The 15417-nt window shown below is 41.6% G+C and overlaps 1 long non-coding RNA gene across 1 annotated transcript; it reads left to right on the plus strand.

The window, feature by feature from the left end:
* Positions 1-11820: 11820 nt before the first annotated feature.
* LOC137261328 (uncharacterized) lies at positions 11821-13855 on the plus strand. The gene is made up of 2 exons (XR_010954850.1): positions 11821-12167; positions 13528-13855. It is a non-coding gene; the product is annotated as an uncharacterized lncRNA (long non-coding RNA).
* The last annotated feature ends 1562 nt before the right edge of the window (positions 13856-15417 follow it).

A 15417-nucleotide genomic window follows, 5' to 3' on the forward strand; every position in this document is an offset into this window, starting at 1 on the left:
CTATGTGGACCTTTTCTGTTCATCATTTCTCAGTCATGTTACCTTTGACCTTGATCATCCGACTTCTATGAGGAAAGAGGGCAAAGGATAACCCACTGGTTAAAGCATTCGCTCGTCACGCGGAAGAATCGGTTCGATTCCACACATGAACCCATGTATGGTGTCCCCTCCCCGGATATTGCCCAATCACTCCATCTGGGTAAGGTAATTGAAACTGCAACTCAGTTCTTTGAATACCAGTCTTTCGCTGCACTGAAGCTCAAACACTTGTTATTTCTGTGTATACGGTTGAATATTAGAACAATATTCATTTTGTTTTAGGTGAACTGAATCCGAACATCGTCTTAGTTCCCGGGGTAGAATAGGCCTTCAGCAACCCATGCTTGCCATAAAAGGCGATTATGCTTGTAAGAGGCGACTAACGGGATCGTGTGGTCAGACTGGCTGACTTGGTTGACACGTCATCGGTTCCCAATTGCGCAGGTCAATGCTCATGTTGTTGGTCACTGGATTGTCTGGTCCAGACTCAATTATTTACAGACCTCAGGCGTATAGCTGGAATATTGCTGAGTGTGGCGTAAAACTAAACTCACTCACTCGCCTGAGTATTTGTCTTTCTCTTTGAAATTACATAATGATGCTATTTTAAGTTGTTTACCCACACGGTGGAACATGTCATCAGCAGTAACTGAAAATTGTTGAATCATATGAAGGAAAAACATTTAAGAGAAACTACGGGACAACGAGATATGCTCTATACGACACGTACGCTAAATCCTTTGTGTAAATGTAGCCGATCTACACAAAGTGTTATATATCTACTGGTTCACTTTGTCTGACTCGGTGAACATGGCCTACACAAATTTACAGGTAGTCTGCAATCTCAGTCGAAGTGTCTCACTATTGTTTGTCCATATACACTTAATAGGTGAAAAGTTTATGCAGAAACAATATTTCATGTGTTGCGCTAGTAATAAACGAAGTAAACTGTGATTAATTAACGCCCCCTTTGGTCGTCATTGACACTGAACATGGGTTGACCCCATCCCAAACAACAAGACGTTTGTTGATAGTCTTCGCAAAGGTTGTGACCAGTTTCCATGGTACTGACCACTGGGCAATGGGACGTGCATGTGTCTACCAAGACGGCGAGTCAGGCCACTCTCATCCCCTTAGTCGCCTCCTACAAGCACGGGATGCTTAAGAACGTAAGCTCGCTGGTGGATCGATGGTTCAGTCAGCTTGGACGAGGATTTTGGTAGCACAATCACGCAACTAATGGGATTCACAAAGCAGGTTTATACCAAAGAACTGCATCTGTTTAGGCTTTCCTGGCACGTAAAGCAGTCTCGTTGTCATAAAACTGAAATATATTACAAACACAAACTCTGTCATTCACATTCACTAGTCTGATGTATTTGGGCGTTTGAATCAAACATGGTGCTGTTGTGTTTTAGCACCCTTGTTTTCACTGTTTTTGACAATGTTTCATTTCACTCAAACTCAACGAGTTGCATCACTGAAGTTTTAAGATGTCATTTAAAGCGCAAACTCACAAAAAGTTGCATTCACCTAAGAGTATAAATGATCTAACCACGCTTTAGTTAATACATGGCTATCGATTTTTAGGGTGTTTGCACACTTTTTGTTTGTTTGTTTGCGCCATTTAGCAAACTTCATTTGTGATTCTATACACATTAATGAAATTGTGTTCATTCATCTCATTTGTACCACTGTATGTCTGATTTTGTTCTTTGCCACTGGAATATCTATTCCAGACTCGATTATTTTCAGACGCTATATAGCTGAAATATTGCTGAGTGCGGCGTAAAACTAAAATCACTCGGGTAAAGCAGCCTCTCATCACACCTTTCTCATCAACAGAAGACTTACTCCCCAGTCGTGCGGTGTAAAACTCATTCACTGTATTCATTATTCGACATAAGGCAAGTACAGCACAGCTGGACACCAATCCCGAAAGGTTAATACGAATTCCACCTTGATATTGTAAACAGTGAAGCACGGCAATCCACACCTTATGTATAAACCCAAGAGCAGACCTGATAGCACCATACTGCACTGCATCGGGTGCCTTGCATCGTTACATATTATCATTTGTGTCGATAGTACACACTGCATCAACTATAATCCAAGTAAAGGGATTTGAAAGGTTTTATGAGCAATCCCATTACCGGGATAAGATGATCTAAAATGTGCTAGATAGTAGGAAGTACTCAACATCACGTTTTCATCGATTGGCTGGCTGTCTGCCTGCCGATGATCATGCATTTAAGTGATGACAAGACCTGTTAATTCCATGTCATCAGTCAATGGGCGGCCAAGTGCACCTGCATCGTGTTGTAGACAATGGGGGGTCATCAGTGTCACGCAGGTGCGTCTCGCACCAGACAGTGTGTAATAAAAGAAATTACCCTCAACTCTGACAGTCCATATTCATCTCTTACCAGCTCCAGCCGCCAATGCTCACCCCGTCCCGGTGTTAATGAATATATTCATCATCCACCAGCCTTGGGTTCGAATCCCTCCTTGCCCATTAGGTTTGTCTGATCACACCACCCTTCTTCAGGTAAAGCATCTGATCACACCACCTTTTTCAGGAGCAGGAGACCATGCTTATTCCTCTGCCAATTCACGGTGTATCAGTACCAGGAGACTGTATGCATCCCATTTTTCTGTCCTGGCAGCCATTAATCATCCAGTCGTATTCTCAACATAGGTACAATGTGTGAAGTCTATTTCTGGTGTGTCCCGCTGTGATATTGCCGGAATATTAATATTGCTAAAAACGTAAAACCATACTTACTCATTCATCCCTTATCAGTGGCAGCATTTCATGCTTTTCCGACTAATTCCCAGGAATTAAAATCTATTACAATGTAGGGGCGGTGGGGTTAACAAGTTCGCTCGGCACGCCAAAAACCTGGTTTCGATTCTTTCATCTGTACAATGTGTGAAGTCCATTTTGGTGTCCCCCCGCCTTGATTGCTTGAATATTGCTAAAAGCGGCGTAAAAGAACACCCACTCACTATTGCATTGCAGGTCTTAACTCAGTATCTTCCGATGTTCAAAGCGGCAATTACACACTCACCAATCTTTCATTGAGTGATAATTTATCTTCTGACATTTATATTGTTCAGACACTCCAAAATCGTTCTAGGTTTTTATTTGAAACTACAGACATCGATGGGGTAAGCTGGTTAAAGTGTTCGCTTATAACGCCCCGGACCCGGTTTAATCATAAGAAAGCAAGGTGTGAAACCTATTAATTGTCCTCTGCCATCGTACTGTCGGAATATTGGTAAAAGCATCACAAAATCACACTCACTCACTCAATTTATATGTTGTCATCTGTGAAGTGGGATTCAAAACTGTTTCAAACAACAAACAGGTGTGGTGTTCTCGCAGCTCTATCACTATACGCGTGCTGCAAGGTGGAGTTTCTCGTGCTCCACGTGCTTATATGGGGTTGTTGATGTCAACTGTTGTTGGATATTAGTGTCGCCGCACGCCACACGTCCCACGACAACGATGAAATAAATATTCGATGACAATAAATCAAATGGAGTCGCCTTTCATTAAGTTGGGAACACAACAATGTTCTATAAAGCCAGTCCACGCCGTTAAATTGGGTTAACGTGGTATTAAATTGAGTTCGCAGTCTGTGCCAAGGTCGAGAGTTGGGTGTGAAGAATATTTGCGATGTCCTTCAGCTGTGTCCGACTCCTGCAACACAACATCCCAGTCTATTCGAAGCAGGGAAAATGTGCTTGGTAAAGCAGTATTTATTTTCTGACTTTGGTAGTTTGTGAACGACACGTGGTGAAATATTGTGGAAAATACTTATGCTTATAAGATCTCGGTTGTCTTGTTACGCACACATTGTTTGTGTACACGTGTTTATAATGTTTGGGAGTAGTCTAGTGGTTAAAGCGTTCGCTCGACACACCGAAGACCCAGGTTCGGATCCCCACATGGAAACAATGTGTGAAGTCCATTTCTGGACTCCACTGTGATATTGATGGAATATTGCTAGAAGCGGCGTAAAACCACATGCACCCACGTGCACGCATGCACGCCTTCTGCGTTGGCCTAACCTTCACCATACAGATTTCTTAAATCCGGGGTAAATTACGAAACTGGGAATTCCGTTGCAGAAAACGTCACAAAAGCTGACGAATGACGTTATCAGCTATACCTGACGACCTCGATCGTTACTTGGAACTACCTGTCATAGCCCAGAATATTTACCGACTTTTGCTATACAACTCTAGAAGTATGAAGACTATTGAGTATAAAAATAATATTCACTCACCTACACTACCCAAAGGAAAACAGCGGATAAAAACGGTGATGTAGCCAAGTTGTTAAAGTGTTCGCTCTTCACGCCGAAGGCCCGGTTTTGATTCCCCACGTGGGTACACTGTATGAGGCCCATTCGGTCCTTCCCATCGTGATATTCATAGAATATTGCTAATTGCTATATTGCTAAAACTCAACTCACTCAGTCACTCCCAGACCAATAGTATTTCAAATTCAAATCAACGCGCCTTAATTAGGTTGACGATGACTATGGCTGTTAAATAGAGTCCACGCAAAATAAGTAAAAACTCTCGTTATTTTTATAATGTTACTTCTTGTTGCGAAACCTCTGAGATTGGCTTGAAACTCTTATCTTCGTAGTACCGTGGTAGGCTTTCATCTGTTCGTATGTCGCAACACGCATACAAACAGAAAATCAATTGACACTAAACAGCTTGTAGGTGACTAGCGTGGTTTCACACCACCATGTTATTAGGAGCAAAGGGCGGGGATGATGACGTAAGTAGGTCACGGCATTTCACTAGACCTTAGTAATTCCGGCGAGAAACAACGTTTCATACCTTTTCGAATGGCCTCATTGTTGTCACTTGACAGTAAGGAACCGATAATCCTTGAAGGAATAACAAATATCTGATTCAACCATCATCAAATTAGCCAACCATTACGACTGTAAACAGCTGCGACAGCCAAACTTGGTTGCACATTTGGTCCCATCTTGTGAAGTACTAATTTGCGGTCGCGCCTACGCCTTGTAAAATCAGATTCCTGTAAATCCAAGATACATGACATGTCTCAGAACCCAAGAAAATTCCATAGCTTCACGAGGACACTTCTTGGCAGGCGGAAACGTTCGTCGCTGCCTAAACATGATCATGACAATAAGAAGATCCTAGCTGATCCATTTTCGTCTTACTTTGTCAACACAACTGAGGCAATCGTGGATAAACTCCCACCACTGTCCAAGGCCCTAGGCCCCATTCGTGCTCATATCACTCACCTCTAGACTGTGATCCACTTACCTCTCTTGAACCCTTCGGTGTCAGTGAAATTCAGAAAGTTATGAAATCATCCAAAAGAACCACATGCTCTGAGGATCCAGGCCCCACCACGCTTTGTTTGAACATTTGGACATTTTGCTACCAATCATATCAATGATTGTGAACTTATGCTTACAACAATGCACCTTTCCTGATGTCTTGAAGAAGGCCGTCATCCGAAAACTCCTAAAGAAACCTACCCTAGATCCATATAATCAGAAAAAATATCGGTCAGTTTCAAACCTTTCCTTCTTTTCCAAAAGTATTGAAAAAGGTGCCAGTATAAGACTAAAATCACACCTATCTGACAATAGTCTACTAGATGACTTTCAGTCAGCATACCGCGCACATCATAGCACGGAGACAGCATCGCGAGAGTCGTGAACTTTGATTCTTCTTGACCTGTCCGCGGCTTTCGATACCGTTAATCATGGGGAACTAACCAACACCCTTGCGGTTGATATAAAGACAGAAGGAACTGCTCGTACCTTAATGGAAGGTAACAGGTTAACAAAATCGACAGAGAGCAATCGGATTGGTCTTACTTCTGGTGTTCGACAAGGTTCTGTCCTCGGTCGTGTGTTGTTTGTCATCTATACAAACAATTTGACTCGTATCACGAATCACCATGGGATGAAACACCAGTGTTTTGCAGATGATGCCCAGCTTATTGATAGTTTTCGCCCAATCAACATAAGGCAAACTCTGGATCGTCCAACAGCATGTACACCGGATATAAATTCTTTGGATGACAGGGAGGAAACTCAAAGTTAATGACGAGAAGACCCAGGCTTTACTGATTGGGTCTAACCTCAGTCAGTGGATGAGGCTTATGTTATTATTGGACAAGCTGAAATCCATTCTCGGACGAAGTTAAGAATCTCGGTGTCTATCTAGACTCACAGCTTACGATGTTGAACAGGTAGACAGTCTCTGCAATCATGCTACTTTCATTTAAGATGCATTGGCCAGATCCGACATCTTCTCACTACTGAAGCCACAAAAACATTGGTCCAATCCCTTGTTCTTTCACGACTAGACTATGCCAATAGCCTTGTCTTTGGAATTAATAAATCATTATTACAAAGGCTCTAGAAAGTACAGAATATTGCGCCACGGATGGCGTCAAGAGTGTCCAAATTCTTACGAATTACTCCAGTTCTTCAATCACTACACTGGCTTCCTATAGAAGCCAGACTGAAATTCAAAGTTTTGTGCCTGACCTGCAAGTGCTACTATGGATTGACTCCATCATACCCATCCTGTCTACTCAGTCACCACCAGTCAAAACGTTCACTGCGTTCAGATAAACTCCACCTTCTGTCCATTCCTCAGTACAACTTCACAAGCTTTGGCGATAAGTCATTCTGTGTTCATGGCCCCAAGACTCTGGAACAAGCCGCTTCTAAACATTAAACTTTCTCCTTTTTACTCTTTCAGATCCCGACTAAGGGCATTCCTATTTCGTGAACACTATGACTGTTGCCGCTTTGAGCATACACGAGTGTATGGAATCTAGCGGGATACAAAAGTACATTATTGTTATTATTACTAGGCTCTGTTGTACCTCACCTATTCACTGTAGCTGGACCTAGTGGTTCGGTGTGTATGGCCGACCTGATCTATTTGGTAAGAGGCGACTAGCGCGTGTGTGGTCCGGCTCGCTGACATGGTGACATGTCATCAATACCCATCATGCCCTAGATCGATGTTCATGCTGCTGATCCCTGGATTGTCTGGTCCGGACTCGATTATTAACAGACCGTTACCATATAGTCTAGAGTACTGCTGAGTGCGGCGATAGACAATAACACATTTCGTGACATACAATTCAGACCCAGTTTTTCATTACACCAGGCCTTGAACAGGCGCGTCGTTATTCAAATATTATACAACACGTGATGCTAATTGCGTCAAGTGTCTAGTTATATGTCTACGTATTTCTTTTCAACAAGGGATTTAACTTGTCCACAAAACTCTTCCTCATAAAGCAACCAATTTCTTAAGCCTCATGTGTTGTATTCGTCATAAATGCGACATAAGAAAATGATAAAAGATTAAATATTTGAGCAATATTTCATAACTGTCTGCTGATGTAGAGGAACATTGAGAGCCCCTTTGGCTCCCGGACTGCACGAACAATATGTTTTGCCCTACGTGCTCGTCTTATGGACGGCAGGGAGAATAGTAACTCGTAAATTGTCGGCCGCAGGTTTATAAACGCGATGTTGAAACTTAATGTCATTCTTACCACGAAGCGTTTTGAAAAATGCATGCATTTAAGATGTCGTCTGCTGGTTTATGGGTGCAATGTCAGCTTATGTCGCACTTCAGCTGTAGCAGAAATCATAGGGCGTCAGCTTGTCGTACAACTTATGTAACGTATACTGGACAAAATAAGTTAGGGATACATGTACTGGTATTTTTATGACTGATATGTTATCAGTGTGTCAATGAATAAATACATCATTTGTCACAATTGCAAAATTTGCAAATATCAAAATAACTAATTTTGTCCAGTGTGAAGACCAAAAGCACAGAAACTTCAGCTGGAGATATAATAGTCAGTATAAGGTAGTCAATATAGACGGGTACCATAACGGTCAGGGTGCTGTCGTACAGTCCACACCAAACGTCAGTCTTAGCGCTACGTTTGTTCAGTACAACGACACCCAGGTGTAACCTGACACATTCACCCCTCTGTCAACTGTGGTGAACCTCACGGGTGCATGCAGCACGTACATTTGTGAATATGTAACCCCGGGTCGTGTTCACAAACTGACCGCAGTACTACGATGTCCTATGCACATGTTAAAGTATGGGAGTTACGAACACCTCAGCTTTTCTTCTGCTTTGTGAAACCGGCTCTGATAAATGTCTTTGTTTGTTGCTTAAGTATATTTCAGCTACCAGACGACGGCCTGTATGGAAACCAGTGATCGATACCATAAACACGGAATCACGAAGTCTGGATCAAATGAACTCTATCCAAATAATCCATCAAAGAGGGAGCCTTTTTCAACAAGATTGGTTGCTGTCGACTGCGGGGTACTGTGCCGCCATAGTTTATATTGATGCACTCTCAAGACATCTTACTTACATAGCAGAAATGGATACTGCATTGCAGCAACACATTCTTGCTAGTCTGAACTGCTTGCTTAACATGTTTAACGAATCAGAGATTTCAGTATATCAATATACTTTGATTAATGTGTGCACTCTCATGTTGTGAAACTTCACATTGTGATCAAACAAGTCTGTCTCACAGTCCCTGAACCACATTATTTCCCTACTGCCTAGGCTCCCTGCAATGATAAAGCCCTAAATAATGCGAGCCTAGATCCGAGTGGGAATCCTTTATAATTTAAATGGATGTATTTGTAACTATCAAAATTATGTATATTCAGAGAATAAGCCTTAATCTATGATATCTAACCTGCACATAACTCTTTTATCACATTTCAACATCAGCAGTTTGAACCCTTTGCACGCCTGTCAACCTTAACACCTGGGACGCTACCAAACGATGAAGCATTACTCAGACTTACACACAATAGCAAATCAGTTGACCCGAACGGCACCTACTGAATTTATCAGGGTTACCAAATATCATCAGCAAATGTGTAGATGTTCCCCGAGAATGACTCCGACAGGTGACTGTCCGTGTTAACAGATTCCAGATTATAGAGGTTCGCTGTTTATGGTTTCGGTTCATGTACATTGTGTACGGCGTGAACTATTTGATTAATAGCTCTTACCGGTTGTTATTTATCCCTTATCGTCATAAAGCTTCTCTACATTCAAGATATACGACTATCTGATTAGCTGCAGGCCTAACTTGCCTCACTCAGAATGTTTGTGTGTTGTGTCGCTTCAATTTGTGTCTGTATGTTTTATGACTGACAGTGTATATGACGTATATCTGACGTCAACTGTTATGTATAAATCTCTTATGCACTGAATAATATCAGAAATCTTAGGTCTAAATGTAATTATTTTGTGAAAAAAAAGTGATTATCTTCAGAGAGCTTATTTCTTCTATTTTCTAATACATATGACACGAAAACTGTAGGATAAATTCTTCAATCAGGTTAATATCGGAAACCTTTATTAATGTTAATCTAATGTTGATTTTTCCCCCACGTGCATTGCATTGACCAGGGTTCCGTTGTACAAAACGATCATAGCACTGAGATGAGCGTAATTCCGGCACCTTAACATACACAACACATAAGTTAGTCTTAGCGCTGAGGTTGTTTTGCACAGCAGCAGTTAGGACATGGCCCCACTTAAGGTCAGTGCCCGGAGCAAGACACCCAATCTCCCTTCCCCTTTGATTGTCCTTTCATGCTGTTTATATTCGGCCAGTGCTGACCGCAATACGAGACCTATTTACTTGCCCACTGGTTGTCTTACTATACTGTCAGTAAAATCTTATTTGATTGATTGGATATTTTGACATATGAAAATGGCAGTGGATACAGCACAGCTAATGATGTTCTTCGGTATTTGTAGCTGTCACTGTGTGAAATAGTTTCCAAAATTTACATAGAGCCAGTCAGGCTAGCTATGCCCGAAATTTACTAGCCAAAACATAATTGACAAGTTTGAAATTTGAATCTGGACGTGGGTTTCACCATTAAGTTACTAATATGATGAACATTATTATCAGGCCATAATCGATCATAATGCATGATTTGAGACAAGCATCTTTTAACTTAACAAATCGGAGAGAGTGATATACTAGTATTTACAAAACCCTATGAAAGTTCACTAGGCACTCGGATGAATGCCTGTGAAGATTTAGTGGACCGACTGGATATTTACTAGCAACGAGCTGGCTGGCCAGTGGATATGTCACACACTACAAGTACTAGTATACGGATTCCCGAAAGATGAGTACTGCTGCATGTTTTGAGGAAATTTAATTATCACGACAGGTTGTCTGTTTCAATTACTCACTTATGAAGAGATCGCTCGTTAAATTAACATGAATCTTGATTTAATGAATATTAAATAATTTAACATCCTCATATGACAGCGTATTCATCCGTGAAGATCCAGGTTAGAATTGGTTTTGAGCAGCCAAGCTTGTAAGAGGTGACTTACGGGATCGAATGGTCAAGGGTCGATGGCTTCGTTTGACAAAAATATATGATTAATGTAATCTTATTTCATTTCACTAGATCGATGCTCGGGATGTCAGTCATTGCATTATTTACAGACCGCCGCCATATTTAGCCTGACTACTGCTGAGTGCGACGAACTATCAGCCGACTATTTATCATGAAGCGCGTGCAACAAAGACGAGCATCACCTGTAATACCGAGTTGATGTGTTGTTCGTATTGCTGGATAACTTGGTAAATCAACTCATTTCATTATGATAAGCATTCCGGTTCAGAGACTGTGAAACAGGTAACTATACAAGTACAATGGAATATTATGGCGATAGAGCCATTTTGGCGGATGTTCGCTGGTTTGATGGTGTGGTGGTGTCTCTCACATATGACTGCAAATATGCAAATATGACGTTATGATGACGAGACAAAATCTGACTGGACCACGGTACATCACTGACATCCTGTACCACCATGACCATCCACGGCACACAAGGCCAGTCTTCATTCATTCACGTAACGATCGTGATTTCTTATGTGGCAGGGGCGGTGGGGTAGCCTAGTGGTTAAAGCGTTCGCTGGTCAAGCCGAAGACCCGGGTTCGATTCCCCACATGCATGAGAGAAGCCCAATCCTGGTGTCCCCTTTGCTTCTTTGAGTCAACTACAATTTGATAGGAAATCAAATGTTCTCTCTGTGTGTGACGTAACGTCACCCACGGAAATACCAGGAAATGTGTCATTCTGTGTGGCGGAGTCGCGTATGTGAGTTTTAGGGTCTTATTAATGTATTGTAAGTGCACCATCCAAATTATAATTTTTCCTTACATTTTGCCATGAGTGTGTTAATATAATTGAAGAATTTCAATGTCCGCAGTTTGTTTAGTAGCATTTCAGTAAAACCAGAACAATTACCTTTTCTAAACAAAACAGAATTAGTTTAATTGTCAGTTTCACTCTGTAGAAATGACGAACAATATCTTTAAAGGAATAAAGCGTCTTGTTGTTTTCATAAAGTTCTTGAACATTTCTCGATTTCCTAATAGATGTATGACAAGAATATTTGTGAACATTAATACGTAATTAACACCCGTTTGTCATATCAGAACATTGTTATGACACATAGTTAATATGCCACGTAATCCCAAGACATATTTTCAGTTTCACATAATTGAGTCAGCCAGAAGGGAACGTTAGTCGAGCGTGTGCCACATGTTTATGTATCCACGTCACTGATTGGACGAATCAAGTCATGTGATGACGCCTGACTATTTATATCTCATGATGACATCGTTTGTTTACAGCGAACACCTGTCACGTGGGATAGTCGGGAGCGTATAAATAACCACGGACAAAGCTCACTGCAGCATCTAGCAAACATCGTAGAAAGCTGTGCCACCGTTTCCAGCCCAACACACACTCAGAATCATGAGAGGCCAGGAAGATAAAATGTCTAAACTTACTTATTACATCGACAACAATCTGGATGAGTATGACCATTACAGCATGGACCAACACAAGTATATCCACCGAGGCAGGAGCGGGAAAGGAAGGTCAAAACTGGAGGCAGCTCTCAACACAAACAGACCTGACCCTTGCGGTCACACGAGGAAAATAGTCCAGAAACTAAGTAATGCAGACAAGAAGCACGCGTCATGAATGCCAGTAAGGTAAGCAGGTGTTTATTTTGTTTGTTTAATTATCCGATTTACAACAGAAGAGGGAGAGGGAGAGGAGAGAGAGAGAGAGAGAGAGAGAGAGAGAGAGAGAGAGAGAGAGAGAGAGAGAGAGAATGAATGTTTTCGCACACGAACCGCATTTTTCCTTCTGCAAATGAATTCAGCAAGTCTTGATTTCTAGTCTAAGGCTCGGAATGTTTTGTCTACCTGGGGCTCATTTCAATTTAAAATTGGTTAGTTACTATAAAAATTTTAGATATTCGGAGACTAGGCGTTAGTCTACATCGCCTTGATGTTCAAGGTTATCCAATTGTAAGAACGCTGTAACTTGATATACTCTTCTTGTGTTTCTAAAAATTTAAAGCGATCCGTACATATTGTGTACGGTTTAACAATGCCCGCTTTCCCCTACATACATAGGGTATACTAAACGACCTTCCGTGTAATACCATTTTTATTAAACGAATTAATGATTTGGTATCAAACGAGCGAAAGCGAGTTTAATACTAAATCTTTAAGGAGTTTAATAAAAATGGTATTTCACGGAAGCGAGTTTAGTATTCTGTTTATTACTCGCCAACACAAATTGACAGAAACTGCGGCGAAACTGCCTACAGTGTGAGGACTCTCAGCTTTCAGCGAGTCAAGTAACGTCTAATAAAACTGCGACAGCTACATTAGCATTGTGACGCCACAACTTTGAACGATTTTGACGTCATACGTCAAGCGTTATTACACTAGTGTAATATTGCCGTAAAAATATTACACTGCAGTATCTTCAACGGGCGAGTAATAAATGTACAAACTCACAAACTGTACGCAGACAAACAACCATCCTGGTTAATGACCTGAGAGAAATTCGACCATTAACTTGTCACTAAGGCTGCAATTAACCTGGATTTTCGTTTTGTGTCGCTTCGCTAGAGGACATTTTGATGAACAGTGTTGATGGCACATTGATATGTTTCCACCACACGCCCCCAATAATCCTGGTTTGACGTCACGTGACGCTTCTGGTTTTTTTGCGTTTTTTTTTTCTTGAAGCAACTATTGGGTTCATCGTGTATTCAGCATGGTATACTGAACAGCAAAAGAAACATCAGTTTTGAAAAATTAAATGTAAGCGTTCACAAAAACAAAACAACAAAAAAAAAACAACAAACAAGCAAACAAACAAACAAAAAACAAACAATAAAAAAACCGCTTATGTTGCCTTTGCTGTTCAGTATATTATGGCGGCTCCATGGCTCCAGTGTCAATATGCCAAACTGCTCTTTGAAAAAAATGTCATTTGAAAAAAGTGTCATTTTCATTTGCACTGAATTTTATGTAAAAAGATCTTTTATTTCAGATATCAGGACAGGACCATACACCACGGACCGTGCAATAGTCAAAGTGCCTCTGAACTCACGACGGGAATGCGATAAAAGGATTACAGTGAAGTCACTCACATGACGTCATGGATGCACTTGCATCGAGATGAGCGATATGGAGGAGATTACAAATCGAGGGCCTAGCTGTCTCACCTACCTCCTGAGGACCATGTTCTTTTGTCAGGACTTGATACGTTATGGCCTCGCGGAGAGCCTTGTCAATATACCGTTTGTATGATAAAGGCTGTCTCGATTTGTATGTGTTTACAAAAAAATCCAAAACATAATAAACATCTTGGTGTTTTATTGTTGTATTATTTCCCCTATTGTCGCTGACACAAGGTAGGTCGCCAGGTAAAGCAAATATGTGTGTGATGTTCTGGTAATAAATTGAGGTGGCAAGTGCTCGTGATGACGTATTGGTTGCCATCTGGTTACCTGTTGGTTGCAGTGAGGCTGCTCATGTTACCTCTATTGTTTTGTCTGTTTGTTACTAAGGTCGTACACAGTATTATTCCAGATATATGGCGTCGATCTGTAGATAATCGAGTCTGGACCAGACGATCCAGTGATCAACATTGTTAGCATCGGTCTGTGCGTTAAAGATACGATGACATGTGTCAAGCAAGTCAGCGAGCCTGACCTCCGATGTAGTTACTTGATTCTTGATTCTGTGTTGCCGAAGACCAACTCAAACCCGGATCGTCAAATATGACTTTGTGTGTCATATAGCTGCGACATTACTGTCTTGCAGTGTTTAGAAACAAGGACAGAACCAAATCACTCTGTATGTCAGCGCCTCGACATCATACTCCTTGTCAGTACCAGATGTCGTCATACATCCTGTGATGTCAATACCTCGACAGGTGAAGTCATACATCTTGTGATGTCAGTACCTCGACAGGTGAAGTCATACATCTTGCGATGTCAGTACCTCGACAGGTGAAGTCATGCGTCTTGACATGTCAGTACCTCGACAGGTGAAGTCATGCGTCTTGACATGTCAGTACCTCGACAGGTGAAGTCATGCGTCTTGTGATGTCAGTACCTCGACAGGTGAAGTCATACATCTTGTGATGTCAGTACCTCGACAGGTGAAGTCATACATCTTGTGATGTCAGTACCTCGACAGGTGAAGTCATGCGTCTTGACATGTCAGTACCTCGACAGGTGAAGTCATGCATCTTGTGATGTCAGTACCTCGACAGGTGAATTCATACATCTTGTGATGTCAGTACCTCGACAGGTGAAGTCATACATCTTGTGATGTCAGTACCTCGACAGGTGAAGTCATATATCTTGTGATGTCGGTACCTCGACAGGTGAAGTCATGCGTCTTGACATGTCAGTACCTCGACAGGTGAAGTCATACATCTTGTGATGTCAGTACCTCGACAGGTGAAGTCATACATCTTGTGATGTCTGTACCTCGACAGGTGAAGTCTTACATCTTGTGATGTCAATACCTCGACAGGTGAAGTCATGCGTCTTGACATGTCAGTACCTCGACAGGTGAAGTCATATATCTTGTGATGTCAGTACCTCGACAGTTGAAGTCATACATCTTGTGATGTCAGTACCTCGACAGGTGAAGTCATACATCTTGTGATGTCAGTACCTCGACAGGTGAAGTCATATATCTTGTGATGTCAGTACCTCGACAGGTGAAGTCATGCATCTTGTGATGTCAGTACCTCGACAGGTGAAGTCATGCGTCTTGACATGTCAGTACCTCGACAGGTGAAGTCATATATCTTGTGATGTCAGTACCTCGACAGGTGAAGTCATGCGTCTTTACATGTCAGTACCTCGACAGGTGAAGTCATACATCTTGTGATGTCAGTACCTCGACAGGTGAAGTCATACAT

Source organism: Haliotis asinina, chromosome 14, assembly GCF_037392515.1.
Source record: "Haliotis asinina isolate JCU_RB_2024 chromosome 14, JCU_Hal_asi_v2, whole genome shotgun sequence".
Classification (NCBI taxonomy): Eukaryota; Metazoa; Mollusca; class Gastropoda; order Lepetellida; family Haliotidae; genus Haliotis; species Haliotis asinina.